At 34.3% G+C, this 13,079-nt stretch overlaps 1 protein-coding gene across 3 annotated transcripts in view; it reads right to left on the reverse strand.

The window, feature by feature from the left end:
• KCNH7 (potassium voltage-gated channel subfamily H member 7) overlaps positions 1-13,079 on the reverse strand; it is a gene marked incomplete at both ends in the record, with an annotated part of 403,917 nt that overhangs the window by 297,867 nt on the left and 92,971 nt on the right. The window lies entirely within an intron of this gene.

Consider the following 13,079-nt stretch of genomic DNA (forward strand, 5'->3'; position numbering starts at 1 on the left):
CTCGATTTAAAAAAAAAATGTTTGAAATGAGATGTGATAAATTCCATTCATTGCATTCAGTAGGTTTATGTCTTTTCTCTTGAGATCTATAGGCTTTAACCTATACATTTTAAACTACACACTGAGGTTCCCATTATTTTATCCATTTTTGTGATTTTTTTTAAAAACTAGGTCATTTATTTTGGAGAGTTTCCCACAGTTTGGGTTTTCTTGAGTGCATCTTTATGATGTTTTTCATGCTCTTCTGTCATATGTATTTCCTATAAATTAGTTATTTGATCATAAGATTAAAAAATTGATGGCTCTTGGATTCTGGAAGCAGATACTACTGCTTCCTACTTAGTGTTTGTGTATTTTTTCCCCCAGAAAAACAGGATATCTGTTCATCTCTCTTCCTGTTATAATGTAAGCAGCAGTTGCTAAACATTGATTAGATCTACCCTTTCAACAGACATTGCAAAGAAAATGTGACTATTTCTATCACCCATTCTTCATTTATTATCTAAAATACTACTTGTAAAAAAATCTCCAGCTGGTGGGGGAAAAAAATCCCCTGATTAATTACTATGATATCTCAAAACAACAATTTATATAGAAAAAACAGGGTAAGTGCTCAATATTTCTGTATATTTTCCAGTTTTTAAAATGAGTTGGTTACCTTGAATGGTGACCAACAAGTTATATTTTTTTAATGTATCATTATAAATTCGTTTAAAAAATGTTTCCATCTACAGAGGTTATTATAAATTTTCATGTTCAAATTGCTCTTTCTTTGGTTAGGGAAAGTCTCCCTAATTGACTTTAGTGTCTTTCCCTTAACCTAGTAGTTTGAAGTTTCCTTAATTTTAAACATGATATTTAGGCTTCTATACATACTCACCACTCTGAATAAAATCAGTCATTTCCCCAAGGAACACTCGTTCATTTTAATTGAAAAGGACACTTAGGGACCATACCTAAATATTGGGGTAGGAGGTTTATCATTGCTACTAGGTCAGTCATTTTTAGGATTTTGTTTTTATTTGACAAAGTTAAATTTTCTAAAAGGTAAAAATACCATGTGTTCATATAGGTACATATAATTCAAATTTACTGTTACAGTTTTTACTTAAACTTTTATCTATCATATCCATTTATCCCTTCAAGTACAGTAGAATTATGGTGTTTAATGATAATAATATAATTATTTATATATTTTATCCCTGAAGCAGCTGTAATATTTTTAGAATATCAATAAATATCACTAATAAAATATAATTAATTAAAAGTTTAAGATTGATTTACTTAAGTTTCTCATAATATATATTTGTCTTAGGGCATAGCCCACTAGGGAAGTATAGCAAAATTATTTGTTTTTAAAATCTTCATTATGAAACTGAACAGATGCTATGCTTGGCCCTAGCTGAAATACTGAGCATAGATCTGAATAGTATGAAGCTATATTTTGAAACATATACAGAATTGTGAACTAATGTAACCTCAAGAGAAAAATACAATAAAAAAATAAAATCTTTGTTAAAGCATGATTAGAAAATAATACTAAATAATTTAAACATATAGTTTTAGCAGTGATAGATGCCATGATAATTCAGATAAAGATCAATTTCACCATCACAAAATTTCCCGTGTATTTATTGATAGTTAATCTCCCTCTGCTCACACATAGCCTCAGATCATTGATGTATTCTCTGTTACTATAATTTTAAATCTTTAAGGATTTGATATACATGGAATAATATGGCACATATCCTTGTGGTTTTTATCCTTATCCTCAACATAATTCTCTAAAGGTTCATTTGTGTTGTTAATATCTCCACTTAGTAGGTAAAAATGATTCAATTTTATGGATATAAGCACTATTTATGCATTCTTTTGTTGATGGACCAGACTGTTTTCAAGTTTTGGATTATTATTAATGAGTCTTATATAAACAATGTACAGATTTTTGTGTGTAATGTTTTCATGTCACTTGGGAAAATACCCAGTAGAGGTATTTCTTACTCATGAGTGTTTAATTATATGTAAAAAAAAACAAAAAACAAAAAAAACTCTAAATTTGTTTTTCATCCCCATTAAGTTAGATGAGAGGTTTTAGTTGATACACTTTCCAACGCTTGGACTTAATATTCATTTAAAGTTTTAGACATTTAAGAAATTATGTAGTTGTATCACATTGTGCTATTAAGTTACATTTCCTTAATGATTAATGATCTTAACAAATTTTTCATGTGTTGTTTTGACATTTTCCTGTCTCTTTTGGTGAAATGTCTGCATAGGCTTTTGCCTGTTTTATAATTAGTTTGAGTTATAAATGTTCTCTATATTTTACCCATTAAAATATTTTATTAGAAATATATTTTCAGGGCCTCGCTGGTGGCACAAAGTATTGAATCTCAGCACTATGAAGGTATCGGCAGCCACTGCAACACAAGTTTGATCCCCAGCCAGGGAGTAACCCACATGGCACAGCAGACCTATCCTGTCTCACCTGCTGCTCCCCTCAGCACTGTATTTCAATAGATATGCCTGTTCTGCTCTCTACTCTGTCTCTAGTGAATCCTCTCACCCCCCACAACTCTGGCCTACACCCCATCTCTTGTATACATAAATAAAATAAATCTTAAAAAAATTTTTTTTTCAAAATATTTTCTCCAGTGGGTGGCTTTCCTTTTTATTTTTTAATGGTGTTTTTCAAGGAATAGAAGTTTAACATTTTGGTGATAGCCAATATGTCATATTTTTATTTTATGGTTCATGCTCCTTTAGGTCCCATCTTAAAAATATTTGCTTAACACCAGTTATAAAGATTTTTCTCTTAAGATTTCTTCTAGATGGGCAGCCCCGGTGGCGCAAACGGTTGAGCGCTGGGTTGGGAAGCTGCCCGCAGCCTCTGCAGTGCCGGTTTGATCCCTGGAAGCTGGGCAAGGGTCCCACATGGCGCGCAGACCTCTCCTGCCACCCACTACTCCTGTCAGCAGTGTATTTCATCAGTCTGCCTGTTCTGATCCCGCTCTGGCTCTGGTGAATCCTCTCACCCTCCCATGCTTCTGACTGTACCCAGTGCTTGTATAAATGAAAATCTTAAAAAAAAAAAAAAGATTTCTTCTAGAAGTTTTATGGTTTTATCTCTTATATTTAGGTCAATGATCTATTTGTAGTTTTATTTTTAATGGCATGAAGTCAAGTTATATTTTATTTTCATACAGACATCTTTTGTTTCATACAGAAAAAAGTTGTTTTTCAAAGTCCTTTGCATTTCCATATATATTTTAAAATCATTTTATCACTATCTTTGAAATTGCCTAATGAGATTTTCATTAGGATTGTCTAAATTGTACAACTCAATTTGGAAAGAATAGCTATCCTAACAGCTTATTAGTTTTCAGTGAGCAATTGTTGCACATATTTTATTAAATTTATCCCTAAATGTTTCGTGATTTTAATGCTATAATTTCAATTTTTAATTGCTTACTTAAAGCATTAAGGATTGACATTTGCAAATTGATCTTAATTTGCTAATCTTATCAATTAGATCTAGCTCTGATTTGTTATCTGTATTTACAATCTTGTTTCTTTTCCAATCTGTACCCTTTATTATAGATAAGTAGAAAATACCTCCAATACAATGTAGACTTTAGGTAATGACAGTAGCATTCCTACCTTTATCCAATTTGAGGAAAAGCATCCAGTCTTTCAAATATGAAGATTTTTTTTTTGTCAAAATTGAGTTATTTATGCATACAAGAACTGGGATGCAGGCAAGAGATATGGGGGGTGAGAGGATTCACCAGAGACAGAGTGGGGAGCAGAACAGGCAGATCTACTGAAATACATTACTGAGTGGAGCAGTGGGTGAGACAGAAGAGGTCTGCTGCACCATGTGGGTTAGCTCCTTGGCAAGGAATTAAATCCATGTTACAGTGACTGGCAACAGCTTGATAGTGCGGTGTCTTTAACTCTTGCACCACCAGGCAGGCCCTATAATGGGTTTTTTAGTTGTCCTTGAGCTTGAAAAAATTATCCTTCTATTTTTAGCTTTTTGTATTTTTTATCCTAGGTAGATGATAAATTATTTTGTGAAATGTTTTCTGTATCTATTTAGATGATCATATGGTTGTACTTTTTTAATAATAAAGTCTATAAGATAAGTAGACTTAAATGTACTAGAGATAGATTGAAAAACTAAAAACATAAGAAAGGATGAAGAAAAAAGCAAAAAAAATGAATAAATAGGTTGATTTTTTTAAAAAAATGACTAAATATTACCAATAGAAATTTTATATTACAGTTCCTGAAATAAGAAATTTAAAGTATGGTTTAACATCTTATTAGACACAGCTAAATAAGGAAAGTGGCAGATTTTTTTAATGAAAACAATGGAAAATCTGAAAAGAATTAAGAAACATGGCTCCAATTTATTCTAATATTTCTAGAAGAATAGGGAATGGAGGTTGAGTCAATATTGAAAATGATTATAGTTGAGTTTTCCAGATTTTGTGAAAACATGAATCCCTAGTCTATAAATGCAGTAGGTTAAAAGCAAGATTAATAAATATAGATAGATAGATTAATTTAGATACTTTAAAAGGTATCTAAATAAATAAATAAATAAGAAACTTATTCCCTGAAGGAGGACTAAACAAAATGATGCATGCATAGTAAGTGGATAAAAAGAAATACCAAGAAAAAAGCTCAATATAGTTGAAATATAAAAAAGCTGGAGCAATTAAACAACTCAAAATAAAATGAATCTAAACACAATAAAACAAAATGAAATTATCATTATTTGAAGATAATATATTAGAGACAATAAATACAGCAAAATTAAGAGAGCATCTAAAAGATTAATATTAAAATATATGCTGCATTTTTATAAGCAAAAAATAGTAAGAGAAAACAATATCACTTATAGTTGCAGCAAAAAGAAATACACTCAGATAAATAACAAGGAGATTAGAATGATTATATGACAACCTTTGCTACAAGCTGTGGAAGGGAATGTCAACAAAGATTCAGGTATTTGTAACAAACAGGTTTTATATAGAAAAAAAAAGGAAACTGAAAATAAATTAAGCAAGTATGTTATCTTTACAGATGTTATATTTTCATATCCTTCTTCAAAGGACATAGCCCCTTAGAGTGTATATGTTCATGTGGCTAAGTAGTATTTACATTTATTCAGTTACTGGTTATTGAGTGGATGTTTTCTGAATCATATATTAAGGATCCCAGGTAGAACTAAACTGAATGCAGGGTGGAATGGAAAGAAAATAGAATTAGGCATCTGATGACCTACATTTCCAATTATAAGGTGTGTTTGCCTCAGCAAGTGACTTTGCTTCTTTGAAATTTAATATATTGACTTGTAATAATAAAACTACAATAGTTAATATCCATATCAATGGATTTCTAAGACATTTTAAAAAAGATAATGAAATATGAAGAACTCTTTCTTTGCATATATGGAGAATAATTCTGTATCTGGTACTTCTATAGAAATATACATAGGTAGACAAAGTATGATAGTTGATGATGACAGACATCTTAGATGATAGATAGATAGATAGATAGATAGATAGATAGAGACATGGCTACTTAATTGTGGATAAATTTCCATTCTCTAGATAATCCAGTACTTAATTCAGATGAACTGACTGAACTGTAATAATAGTAAAGTGAAGTAAACTAGTATTCAGCCTCTCTAGTGTTTATATTGCTAAATAATTAGTTTATTAATATTAAATGGGGATAACTGTTTTGATAGCAAATGTATATCATCTTGAACATGAACTCATTTAACAGAACACTGTGCACTAATTTTTGTACCATAAACTTTGCCAGCTGATAAACACATACAGATAGATAAACCATAGTATCTATCTTCCCTTTAACTTAATGCTCATAAATCTCAAATGTGGCCTTTGTGGTCTTAATTCTAGATCATCTAGATCAATTTGAGACCAGATTTAGAATGATGCACAGAGAGATGGGGGGAGGGGAATTCTCCACCCTTATGTGCCCAATACAACATCTTTTTAGATACAAGGGTAAAAACAAAACTCAATTAGGTTATTTTAATTTTTTCTCAGTGATTTTCTAGTACAATTATAAACCTCTGGTGAACTTGGTTCTGAATCTGAACTTTACATCCAGTTAACTGTACATCCAGAATGGTATATTAAATATAAAACTGCATTAATCACAATATCAGCTATCTTTTTGATTTCAGAATTTTATATTTTTGTATTATAGTTTTATGAACATTTACAAATTCAAAGGTAGAAATTTAGAAAGGACTTCAAATACCATTTGATCACTCTTTGTTTTTATTAGCACTGTAAATTTACTATATGATAAACGATATCCTTAATTTTTCACCTAAATATTCCAAAAATTTTAATCATACAAAAAGGGGTACTTACAAGATGGCACTCCCAAACAATGAAAAAAGAAAATGACCTACTCATTTATCATGTATCGATCTGACAACTAGCTTGATCACTTCTCAGAAACTGCCTATTCAGGAAATGCAGGGACCTCTAGCCAACCACCATTATTTTTCAGAATCTATGGTCAGTGAGTCAGATATTGCCCCAAATCATGACTTGTTAATCTGTCACTGTGCATTTAAAATAATGAATTCATTGATGACTTTAGGAATTATAAAGATTTTACATAGAATTCCTGATTTCTAGCTTGCCTTGACAAGTATGTCAAGAAGCAGTGGGTATTCATTTCTCCCTGCTTTGGTGTAGTCTTATAACGTTCCTAATATTTGAGCTCTAAAAGGCCAAGATTTGTCCAAGAACTTGACTTTTCTCAGTGAACTATGGATAGACAGTCACCATTCTTCAATTTCTTTTGAAATACTAGATCTAGCTACAACTACAACCACAATCCACCATGGCAGCAAATAAGCTGGAGCCAAATAGTTGGAGGCCAATAGTGTCTACCATTACACTCACTGACTTTTATCCACTTTGCTAGATATATTTGTCACCTCTCCCTTCTGCAGTATTATTCCTTTCCAGCTCATTAACATCAGGCTTGGCCATATAACGTGCATTAGCCAATGAACTGGGACATATGTCACTTCCAAGCAGAGTTTTAAAAGCCATCATGTGGCTCTGTTTTCTGTATTTTCCCTTCAGCTGAGAGATCAGAATCTCCCCAAATGGAAGCTGTTCCTTTGTTCTAGCCTCAGAATGAAGATGACATGACCAGAACTAAAGCAGACATGTGAGCTTATAGTGTGAACAAAAATAAGTATTATTATGAGCCTCTGAGATTTTGGTATCATTTATCATATCAGAGCTAACCCATACATCCGTCGAGCTCCTCTAGTCATTTTATTCTGTTGAACATCAGCAGCAATGTCTTACTTGTCAGAAAAGAAGAGGCATTTAATCCAGTGATCTCAATCTGATTTTTTTTTTAAGAGGAGTACATAGAGCATGGTAGAAAGATCCAGTTGTTATATAAGATGATGTTTCTTCTCTAGGTTTACTCCTTAGAGTGAAATAGATGTAAATTAACAGAAGTCCCACCATATGCTGTATGTTTTTCATATTTACCTCATTTTAAATGTTCAATATTATTTAAACATATAGTTATTATTCTCCCAAGTACCCAAATAAATAAAGTAAGGCTCAAAAATGTAGATATATCTTTACTGGAATAAGCATATTTTTTAATCTAAGCTTTCCTTTTTTCTTAAGCCAACTACATTCTTCGATGTGTAGATTCTAGTAAGTCTTATTCAAAAATCTCTACTCAGTTATTTGACAGCATTTAAATTTTACCTGATTTTTGAGTAGACATAATGATTCCTTTAATCTCTGACATACCATGATAAAATTTATCCTCCCAGGACACAAATTTGATAAATAGTAAAACAATGGATTTATTTAAAAATGCTCCATAATATCCATTTTTTAAAAAAGGAATGTCTTATACTTTTAGATTATGATATTTCTATATTTTTATGACAATGGCCATAGATAACGATTTTCTGTAATGTTTTTATCTGGAAACATTAAGGCATCATCATTTAGTCGACACTTTTTCCTGTTTTAGCGACAGTCCTACTAATGTAAAGTGAAATATATTTTGAAAAATAAATTTAAAAAAAATACTGAATTGTGTCAACCCCTCCCCTCAATGTGATTCTTTTTAACACAAAAAAATCCTCCAGCTGTGACAACTAGACATGTGGTACTCCTAGTTTCAGGGAAAGATTGTTTAAACAGAAATAGAGTATTTTGAATTTTGAAATGGACTTTTAAAATGCATTCTATAAACAATTGGAGAACAATTATTTTTCTACTTCAAAATCATGGCTTTAAATGTGGAGATCCAGTGCCTCCCCTGGTGGTGCAGCAGTTGAGTGCTGGGGTGCAAAGCTGCCTGCAGCCTCTGCAGCACCAGTTCAATCCCCAGCCAATGGCCAGGGTCCCACATGGCGCGCAGACCTCTCCTGCCGTGCCCACCGCTCCCCTCAGCAGTGTACTTTGGTCCTTCTGCCTGTTCTGCTCCCTGTTCTGGTTCTGGTGAATTATCTCACCCTCCCACTCTTCTGACTATACCCAGTACTTGTATAAATAAATAAATCTTTAAAATAAATAAATAAATATGGAGATCCAAAGCTCAATAGAACTCAAAACATAAAAATTATGCCATAATCTATAGTTGCAGAAAAATCTAAGATTGCTTGCAATTTTTTTTTTTTTTTTTTTTAGAAATCCTTTTAAATTAACAAGAAGAATAGGGACAGGAGAGACTGGCATTAAAGATCTAAATAGAAGCAAAGGTTTTAGATATTGACATGATTCTTTGAAAAGCAGATTTGCACAATGGACTATGGTGGTAGACTATGGTTGATTTGGTGGTGGGTGCACTATAGTGGCAATACCTGATGGGGGAATCCAAATATCACCTCAATTTAAAAAATAAATAATTATTTTTTAAAGAAAAGTAGCTTTGAATTATGCTCCCTTGCTTCCAATGCTGGTGTTTGGGAATCTCAAAGTGAACTAGATATGTGGGTGATCTTAAAGCTAACATAACCTGTGCTCCCATCACTAGGTAATGACAAGCCTTACTGTGAGTCTAATGTCTTAGGAAGTGACAAGAAATAGTTATGGAATATCTAGGTAAACAAGTCTTGATAGAATACCCCACAAATTATGCCATAGTACATAGAATCTTCTTTGAAAAGAGCTTGAAATAAGTGAGAGGAAGCCAGTGGGTATGAAGGCTCAGAATAAGAGGGATGATGAGTGACTTATATGAGTCAATGACTTAACCATGGAAGGAACAGCATGTAGTGTGGATGTCTGGTGGTATTTGTATTGACAACATAAAACAAAAAAAGTCATTCAATCAAGCAAAATCAGTGAAATCTCTTAATTGATGATAGTCTAGGCAAGGGATAAGGACTCACGAACACATTCCCCTTCCTGAGTCCATTGACACAGCCCTAGAAGGGAGGGAGATCCCACATTGACTAAAAGTCCTAATAGCTCCAAGAAAACTTTGAATAAAATGAATTGCTAATTGAGTAGAATGGAGGTACATATTAAATAATTAATTTTAATTATAGAAAAACAAGCAAAGTTACATTTTTGTATGTATCATTTTAAGAAACATAAACTTGGGCCTCCCCAGTGGAGTAGTGGTTGAGCGCTGGGTTGTGAAGCTGCTCACAGCCTCTGCAGCACCGGTTCTATCCCCGGCCACCAGGCGAGGGTCCCACATGGCTCGACAGACCTCTCCTGCCACCCACAGCTCCCCTCAGCAGTGTATTTCGTCCGTCTGCCTGTTCTGCTCCCCGCTCTGGCTCTGGTGCATTCTCTCACCCTCCCACGCTTCTGACTGTACCCAGTGCTTGTATAAATAAATAAATCTTTAAAAAAAAAATGATCCCAGATTTGGAGGTTTCAGGTGTAAGGGGCAAAAAAGTTCAGAAGCGCAGGAGGGTGAGAGAATTCACCAGAACCAGAGTGAGGAACAGAACAGGCAGACTGATGAAGTACACTGCTGAGGGGAGCAGCGGGCACCAGGAGAGGTCTACGTGCCACGTGGGACCCTCGACCGGTGGCCAGGGATGGAACCAGCGCTGAAGAAGCTGCGGGCAGCTTCGCAACCCAGCACTCAACCGCTGCACCACCGGGGAGACCTCAAATCTGGGATCTTAAGACTTTTGAAAACTGTTTCTTTGGGACTCATATCAGATGATTTACATCTGAATAGACTTTTACGGAATACTGTCCTGTATACTAAATGATGCAAGATGACTTGCCCTTCTTAGACAAAGATGAGAGGTCATAAATTGAGAAAGGAGTTGCTAATTGGAAGTTGCCAAGATGGTAGAGGCCCCATTTGTGACCAAGGGCATTTGAACAGCTCACCTATCACACATGATGTGCTATTCCCCACTAGCAGGAATTGGCTGTAAATTCTGAAGTAACCAAAAATCACATAAAGAAAAATGTATGTGTTGGACAGCAGTGGTTAATAAGAGGAAAATAAGAAGTATTAAGAGTACCCTTAGAATGTAAAAATTACAGCAAGCAGCCTGGGGCTTCCAGAAGAAAAGGAACACTGATAAAGGACACTGCAAGATGTCATACAAGTTCTATTATGTTCACATACGTTATTTATCTTTACTGTTTCCTCAAAGTAATTGGCAGTTAAATGCTTTAAAAAAAAAAAGATGCATGCTCTTATTCTGAGAATTCAGCAACTAAAGCAGCTTTGCTGGGGTGGTATAGCCTTTTCATGACCCATTTACATTCATAGCTCTACACGTTTAAAAAAAATACAAAAACAGTAAGATAGTTCTGCAAAGAACTTTTGGAAATAAGATGCCTCGAACTCTATAGCTTGAGGAATTAAATCTTCTACTTAACCATAAGATCACGATATATATAACATACAGTAATACATAAAGTCCATTTCCACTCTCCTATCAATACGAAGTGATCAGGAAGATGGAACTTTGATAATTTTTTGACTAATATTAACTTTATAAGTTCTAGCAAGAAAAATGCAGTCTTGCATGGTATTGGAACAAGAACAGACATACAGACCAATGGAATCGAATAGAAAATCCAGAAATAAACCCACAGATTTATGGTCAACTAATCTTTGACAAAGGAGCAAAGACTATGCATTGGAGCAAAGAAAGTTTGTTCAATAAATGGTGCTGGGAAAACTGGGTCACTACATGCAAAAGAATGAAGCTTGACCACTACCTCACACCATATACAAAAATCAACTCAAAATGGATTAAAGAACTAGACATAAGACCTGAAACCATAAAATACATAGAAGGAAATATAGGCGAAACACTACGTGATTTGCACATCAAAGACATCTTTACAGACACATCACCCAAAGCAGTGATAGTGAAGGCAAAGATAAACAGCTGGGACTACATCAAGTTAAAGAGCTTCTGCACAGCAAAAGAGACAATAACAAAAACAAAGAGAAACCCCACCAACTGGGAGAACATTTTTGCACCCAACACTAATGATAAAGGACTGATCACAAAAATCTGCAAAGAGCTGATGAGACTCAACAACAACAAAGAAAAGAATCCAGTCAAAAAATGGGCAGAAGAGCTAAAAAGAAACTTCTCTGAAGAGGAAATGCAAATGGCCAACAGACATATGAAAAAATGTTCAACATCACTTGTAATCAGGGAAATGCAAATCAAAACTACCATGAGATACCATCTTACACCAGTGAGAATGGCACATATTAAAAAAACTAGCAACAACAAATGTTGGCGAGGTTGTGGAGAAAAAGGAACTCTCCTGCACTGTTGGTGGGAGTGAAGACTGGTCCAACCACTATGGAGAGCTGTGTGGAGATTTCTGGACCTACCAAACATAGAACTTCCATATGATCCAGCAATTCCACTCCTAGGTATTTACCCAAAGGACACAGAAACATCAATTCCAAAGAACACCTGCACCCCTATGTTTATAGCAGCACTGTTTATAATAGCTAAGCTTTGGAAACAGCCCAAATGCCCAAAAATAGATGACTGGATCAAGAAGATGTGGTACATATATACCATGGAATATTACTCAGCATTCAAAAAAGATAAACACATGCAATTTGCAGCAACATGGATGGCGCTGGAAGGGATCATGCTCAGTGAAAAAAGCCAAAAAGAAAAAGAAAAATACCGGATGGTCTCACTCATAGCAGGAATCTAGAAAACTTAAATAAGGAACCAGGGAAATGAATAACTATAAGAAAATGAAAATCAAAATCAACAAAAAACTATGAACCAGAGACATTTTTGGGGGGTGGGGGAGGGAGGGGGGGATTGGGGTCAGAATGGGGGGTTGCAATTGTATGGGGAATATAAAAATAAAATTTATGATTAAAAAAAATAAAAATCATGTGCTCAAAAAAAAAAAAAAAAGAAAAATGCAGTCTTTAGGATGGCATACTTTCTGTTTGGGGCCACCAAAATTTGCACAGCAAATAACCCCACATTATTTCTCACATGGTTAGAATTTGGTGAAGTGAACTAAAAGCACATACTTCACCTTGGATTATTATGTCTTCTTTGAGTACATTAAAGACAAACAGAAAGAAGCAGGTCATCAATCCTGTTTCATTGGGCTAGAGGTTGCCTTCTTAATCTGAATGATTTGGCTTCCCCTGCCTAAGCAACATGAGGACCCACAGAACTGCTGGAAGCTTGTGAGTCCAAAAGGAGCAGTTTCAAATAGGTTGGGGGAAGATCCTGTTCACTGCTATGGACTGGAAGAGTGAGAGAATGCAGCTTGTGATTAGAACAAGGTCAGGTGACATCAACAGAGCAGCAAAGAGGAAATGCAACAGGGGTATAATGAAAATGTGAGTATTTTAGAGATTCTCAGAAATATTTGAGGTTGTCAATGATCTGCTGGTAAGAGATAAAATACCAACATGTGGGCCGCAAATATTAAATTACTTAAGACCCCCTCAAGAAAAGATATGCATGAAACCTAAAAAAAGCTACATTTGAAAATAAGGCTTCCAACAACCATATATAATATTGAAGGAAAATGATATCA

This window comes from Talpa europaea (genome assembly GCF_964194135.1).
Source record: "Talpa europaea genome assembly, chromosome: 1".
Lineage (NCBI taxonomy): Eukaryota > Metazoa > Chordata > Mammalia > Eulipotyphla > Talpidae > Talpa > Talpa europaea.